Raw genomic sequence first — 7,287 nt, forward strand, 5'->3', positions numbered from 1 at the left:
ACAATCTCGCATGCTTTTATTCATAGCCCACAATGTTTACAGGAATAAACTCAAGGTTTCCTGGTTGGCCTAGCCATACATAACGACCAAAATTTAAAGACAAAGCATATCTAGCGAGATTGTGAGCCTCGAATTTCGAGCTCCTGAACTCATGAACTACTTTACATGAAGAGAAAGCGTTTGCACGAAGTATTATTTCATGCACAATAGCGCCGTAACTAGCCGCCGAGTTCTTCTGGACATCTTCAACCACCCTCTTGCAATCTGTTGCTATTTGAATGGAGTTCTCATATAGATCCTCAGCCAACGATTGGCCTTCCCTTACTGCTATTGCTTCTAGTGTGCTTACATCCGTGATGAACTCAAGTTTTAAGATCGAAGCACCCAAAAAACATCCTTGTTAGTCTCGGCACACTGCTCCCGCTGCTCCAAACTCCCCTTGCACGGACACTGCTGCATCCACATTCATCTTTGCATGCCCCTCCGGCGGAGGCAACCATGAGTGTTGCCCCAAGCTAGCTCGCTTCGTAGCACTGCCAGCTCCTCTGTCGATCATCTCCAAGTCCCTCAAAAAGGAGAGTATGAAAGAGTTAGTAGTGAAAGGGCTATCAAAAATCTCTTCATGTATTGTTCTCCTTCTTGCTTGCCAAACTGCCCAGAGTGTCACCACCATCCGTATAAATTCCCCTTGAGGCAAAGATTCATGCAATGTAAAAATCCAGTTTTTTTGCATCCAACGAAAGATAACCCAACATTGCCTCCACAGTCTCCTCTGAGCAGAGCAACCACACACTCCTGGCCATCACACAGTCCACTAGTGCATGCTTCCAGTCATATTGCGCAGAACAAAAAGCGCACACACTTGTAGTGGACATTTTTCGGTGGTGTAGCACACCGACTGTTGGAATTGTTTCATGGCAAAGTGTCCATAGAAATACCTTAATTTTAGATGGAACTTTAATATGCCACATGGACGTCCAAGCTGCCTCTTCATCTGCCTCATTTGAGTGTCCCCCAACCGGTTGTAGTAGTGCTTCACCTTGTAGTTTCATTTTCAACAAGAATTTGTAGACTGACCTTACTGAAATAATGCCTCGTTCGTCCTCTCCCCAAGCCCAAAAGTCATCAACTCTTCTAGTACACAATGGGATCTTGAGTATCACATTTGCATCAACTGGCAGAAAAGTCGCACGAACTTTATCCTCCTTCCACTTGGCCGAGGTTGAGTCAATAAGTTCAGCAACAAGTGTTGGTCTATCCACCGCCAAACACGCAATAGGTCTCATTAGGCCCGATCGGGGGAGCCCGTTTTGGTCCCAGATACCGGTCTCTTCTCCTGTACCGATCCTCCGAATCAAACCTTGCTCCAGAGCTCCTCTCCCTTCTACAATAGATCTCCATATTTGTGATGGCCTACTTCCTAGTTCGGTCTCAAGAAAAGAGGAGGCAGGGTAATACTTGGCTTTCAGAATCTTGGCACTTAAAGTAGAGGGAGTGTGTATAATCCGCCAAGCTTGTCTGGCCAGTAAAGAGAGGTTAAAGAGATCAATATCTCGAAAGCCGAGTCCTCCCAAATACTTCGGTTTAGTGCAAACATCCCAAGATATTCAGCATGGTTTCCTTTCCATCTTTTACTCCCCCACCAGAATTGCCTGATCAGCGACTTGATACTTTCACAAATACCTCTAGGGAGCCTGAAACAAGACATAGAATATACGGGTATTGCCTGAGCCACTGCCTTGATCAACACCTCCTTCCCCGCATATGACAAAAGTTTTTCCATCCAACCTTTAATTTTCTCCCACACCCTGTCCTTTAGATACTTGAAAGTACCATTCTTTGCCTGTCCGACATCCGTTGGCATCCCAAGATACCTATCAGTTAGTTGCTCATCATAAACATGCAAAGTATTTTTGATCCCATCCCGTATCAACTGCGGACAGCCTTTGCTAAAGAAGATGGATGACTTCTCAATATTTACTCGTTGCCCCGATGCATTGCAGTATGTGTCCAACAGGTTTGACTCCACTTCTGCCCCTTCTGTACTCGCCTTGAACAGTAGCAGGCTATTGTAACGCCCCGGATTCGATGAGCCAGATGTCTGCTAGTTATTCGCTGTTATTGCCATGTCATTTGCTTGCGTGTTACATTTTATCATGTTCATCATGTGCATTGCATTGCATAAGTGTTCGTTTCTTGCATCCGAGCATTTTCCCCGTTGTCCGTTTTGCGATCCGACACTCCTATGTCCTCCGGCGTTCCCCTTTTTGTCTCTTGTTGTGAGTGGGTGTTAAATGTTCTCGGAATGGACCGAGGCTTGCCAAGTGGCCTTGGTACACCACTGGTAGACCGTCTGTCAAGTTTCGTGTCATTTGGAGGTCGTTTGATACTCCTACGGTTAACCGGGTAACTATAAAGCCCTCTTTGTGTTGCAGCCCAATACCCCTCCAAACTGGCCCAAAACCCATCCTAACCCCCTCCACGCTCTCGGTCGTTCGATCGCGATCGCGTGGCCGAAAACCGTGCCCCATTTGGACTCTCCTAGCTCCCAGAATATATAAATAGATCCTCCCCTCCATCTTTCGCGGATGAATTCCACCCTAACCCTAGCAGTCTTCCTCCTCGCGCCGCCGGACACGTCCGTCCGCGCCGGACATGTCCGCCGGCCACGTCCCTCCATCCAATGGCGTCGCGCCACGTCACCTCCTCCGTCGCCGCTCGCCCTCGCCGGGGAATTCCGCCGCCCCGCGGCCTTCTCCTCCAGCCCGCGCCGTCTCGCCTCCAGCTCCGGCCTCGGGCTCGCCGGAGCGCGCCGCCCCGCGCCGCCCGGCCACGCCCCGCGCCCGCAGAGCCCCGCCTCGCCGTGCGTCTCCCCGCCTCCGACCTTCGCCGCCCCGCCATCGGAGTCCTCCGCCCTCCGCTGCTGCCGCCTCGCCGAGCGCGCCGTCGCACCGCCCCTCGCCGGCGTCCCGCGCCCCCCAACTCCGGCCGTCGCCCTCGCCGGAGTTCTCGCCGGAGCCACCGGATCCATCGCCCCTGGATCGGGATGAGATCCACCAGGAGCCCTTCCAAACGTCGCACCCCCGTCCCGCTTCTCTCCGTCCCGGAACCCCGAGATCCAGTTTCTGCGAGGGTAAAATTCCACCAAGTCCCCGTAGTTTTTCACATTCTGATGCTAGGTTTGACATGCCATATCTCTTTGCATACTGCTCCGTTTTTGTGCGTGTAATATATTGAAATGTTCATCATGAGATGCTACATTTCATTCCATTGTGCCATGCTTGTTTGAGTTCATCTTGATGCTTGGATCATCGTTGCAATACTGCTATATGATGTTAATATGCTGAGACTGTTATAACTTGGTGATTTGTCATTTTTATTGCATTTGATGTGTGCATCCTATGAGGTTGATGTCTACATATATTTTAAACTACATCATGTCATCTTTACAGGGGTGTCATCCATGTATTTTTGTGAGTCTTGTAGTGAGTAAATAGAGCTTGTTAAATAGGGAACTTGCTGTTGCTGTTTTGTTCGGCTGTTTCTGTTATATTTTGTTGCTATGTAAATCTGCTGCTACAAGTCATTCTATGCATAATTTGGAGATGTACATTAAGGATGTTTTGTTATACATGTCATGATCTATCCATCCATGCCCCTGGTTGCATTTATAGCTTGCTGTAGCTTGTTTTAATCTTGCTCTCAAGTTGCTAAATAATGTTTGTCAGCCTGTTAACATTAATTTCAATTTTGCCATGAGCTTTGCTAGTGATCCATGCACCCTATGAACTTGTTCTTGCCATGCTTAGCTTTATAAACATGTCTTCTTACTGTTAGTCACCTTGTCATGCCATGTATTACTCTGTGGTGAGTGGTACAGGCTCACCAACATGCCTATTTATCGTTGTTCCTGCCATGTTTGAATCTGTCATATCATTTGCCATGTTTACATGGGTGCCATCATATCTTCTGATCCTTTTTGGCTCATGGTCAGTAAAGGACTTTTGTTCTATGCATTTAGTAGTATTATGCCATGCCTTTGTTTGCCATGTTAAGTTCTTGTAACATGTTGTTTGATAGCTCTAAACATTGCAACCTGATGTTATTTCTGCAAAGTCTGAAACTGTTATTATTTGCAATCTTGCCATGTCTTTTTGAGCATGTTCTAGTGATTTCTGGAGATAGCTCAGTGTTCATGTTTTGTTATGTTTTACCTGTACATCATGTACATGCCTTTTGTTCTCATGTTGGAGTGCAGTAGAATATTATTTTGATGCTTGTAAGATGCCTAGTTGCTGTTTTGGACAGATTGTTGTTATATCATGTGTGGAGTGTATGTGTTGAACCGTTGCTCCGTTTTGAGTGTGCTCTATATGAAACTTGCTTGATTTTGCATGTAGTTTTATATTATCATGTTGCATCCATGTTTTGAGGTGTTTACTTGATGTTTTGGGTGCATTTTGCATCAATGTCATGCTTAACTTGTTTTGCTCATATTTTCTAGGCCGTAGCTCCGAATTAAATAAACTTTATGCGTGTGCACGTGTGTATGTGTATGTGAATGAATTATTTAGAAGAATCAATGCATTATATACGAAATTAAAAATATTATTGGAAATATAGTATAATTTTACTAAAAGTTTGGTTTAGGGATAATAAAAAATAGTATAAGAAATAATATTGTATCCTCGTATTTAGGAACGACAATAGTTATCAGTTCTCTTAGTGTAATGGAATAATAATAAAATAAAAGTTGTACATTATAACGAAATAAAAAAGTTTAGTATAAATAGACACGACGTTTAAGAAGCTGAGCACAAGTTATCTTTTTATCTCGTCCGTATATAGTTGAATAATAATCTGGGACGGAGCACCTATTCACAGCGCTGCACTGGGCTAAGCGATCAAACATTAATGACACACTGCTCGCGCTCACGTTTTAGGTTTATTTTTTTAGTTTTTCTGTTGTTATTCTTTCTAATTTTTCCTTTCAATTTAATTTTTATGAAACTTAGAAATATCATGAATTTTAGAAATTTTCAAATTTTTTAAAATGTTCAACAATTTGAGAAAAACTCATGATTATCCAAAAATCACGAATATAAAATTTCATTTTTTTTCATTCGAAAAAAGTAAATTAATTTTTTAGTTAATATAAAAATGTTCACACATTTTGAAGAATTGCCAAGAATATGAAAAGGTTCACGAAATAAAAAAATGTTGGCAAATTCTTTTCATTAATACATAAAATATTTTGTGACTTCAAAGACTGTTTACAAAATTAAAGAATGTTCGCGATACATGAATTTTAATGAATGCTTGTGAATTTAAATTTCTTTTAATAAACTTTAAGAAAACTCTCAAGTTTCAAAAATGTTGGTGAATTTGAAAAAAGCTCATGATTTAAAAAATATTCGCAAGTTGAAGAAAATGTGAATTTAAAAGTATTCACAAATTTAAAAATTGTTCATGTATTTTTTTTAAATACCGCAAAAATTCCAATGATGTTGTTGAATTTAAGGAATATTCACCCATTTGAGAAAGTATTCATGCATTAAAAAATGTTCAAGAATGTTGTTGAATTAAAAATGTTTCAGAACTAAAAAACGATTTGAAAGCCTCCGTTGGCGACTTATCTGCTAGATGAGCTCTGGCAATGGCTGATTGATGTAGCGGAGTTGGCACCTTAAGGTTGCTCGGTTGCTCAGTTGCTTCTTTTTTCTTTTCTGTTTTAGTAGCTGTGGTTTGTTGTTCATATATGTTTATATACAAGCTTTCCTATGAGTGTTCGAAAATCGCCAATACATACCGCGGGCGTTGCTTTTGTTGCAAAAAAAAAGTGATTTCTCAATGAATTTTCTTTCTTGTACAAGTCTTTTTTTAAACCCTCAAAGTTTATTGCTCATATCAAAAGAATTACACCATGTAGTCCAAAGGGCAACAAGAACGAGGGTGGACCACCATCCCAAATTAAATCTAACTTACGATCATAAGAATTTTTTGCCAATTGATGGGCAACATTATTCGCTTCTCGCGGGTGGTGTGTAAATGAAATTCCGTCAATCAGCGATACCTTTGCAAAACAATCCGCTAACGTTGCAGTATAGGGGCTGAAGATGTCGGCTTCACCATTGTATGCGTTGATCAATTCCAAAGGATCAGATTTGACAGTGACCTGCGTGCACCCTAAACTCTCGACCATCTCAATCCCTTTTAACATTGCAATGGCCTCCGCCGAGGCAGCATTAAGAATAGTTCTTAGGTAGCTCGCAGTACCAGCCACACCTTCCCCTCGGTGGTTGCGAAGTACAGCACCGACAACCCCCGTTCTATTCTCATGAAAGGAAGCATCCGTGTTTAGTTTATAGAGCCAACTCTTAGTTTCAAAAGAAGAATGAACTTTTCTTTCTTGTACAAGTTTTAGTTTAAAAAAACGAATAACCTTTTCTTTCTTGAAAAAAGTCTCTGCGGTGATCGTTTAATGAATTCACACAAATACCTAAAAACGGAGGAAGATCCTTCTCACCGGCAAGGGATGGGTCCACCACGCCTTCATGGCCCTAGGGCCACTGGAGACGAGGCAAACCGGTGACGGTGCCAGCGGGAGACAGAGATTCCGGGACATGTTCTAGAGTGGGTTCTAGAAATAACCTGAGCTCCTGAGACGGTGGAGGCGAGGGGTGTCGCCGATCGGCTTTGCTTACAACCTTTTGGACTAACTAATTTATTATTTACTCAAAACCCGCTTTACATGTGTCGTCCTTAGGTTATATTGTCATTTACTCAAAACCCACTTAAGGCTTATTCGGTTAAGCCCCACCACAAGGGGATTGAAGAGCATTTCAGGGGATTGAGGTGGAATTTGACTTGTTGAAGACTTGATCCCTTCCAATCCCCTTCAAACCCCTTGAGATCCCATGAAACGGAACAAGGTCTTGGGAAGACAAAATCACTTTCTTGAACCATGATTCAAAAAATCAGTCCCAATTAGTCCAGTGACCTTAATATACAAACTGCCCTGCTGAACCATGAGTTTTAACAATCTATCACTAAAATCAGAAGAGTCTAGATCCACTGCATCTACAGAAGCAAAGCGCTCAATAATCCAGAAATAAATGTGAGCATCAGGATTTAAATCTTGATTGGCTGAGGATACCACAGTCTCTCTAACCATCCAACCATAGATTGATTCGCTGTTTAGACTCAGATTATGTAACCATTGTGCATGCATGACGGTGCAAAGCTTGCGTCGTTGCAGGTACGTAGTGTGCTCACCGGTTATCGTCA

Source organism: Triticum aestivum, chromosome 3B (assembly GCF_018294505.1).
Source record: "Triticum aestivum cultivar Chinese Spring chromosome 3B, IWGSC CS RefSeq v2.1, whole genome shotgun sequence".
NCBI classification, from domain to species: domain Eukaryota; kingdom Viridiplantae; phylum Streptophyta; class Magnoliopsida; order Poales; family Poaceae; genus Triticum; species Triticum aestivum.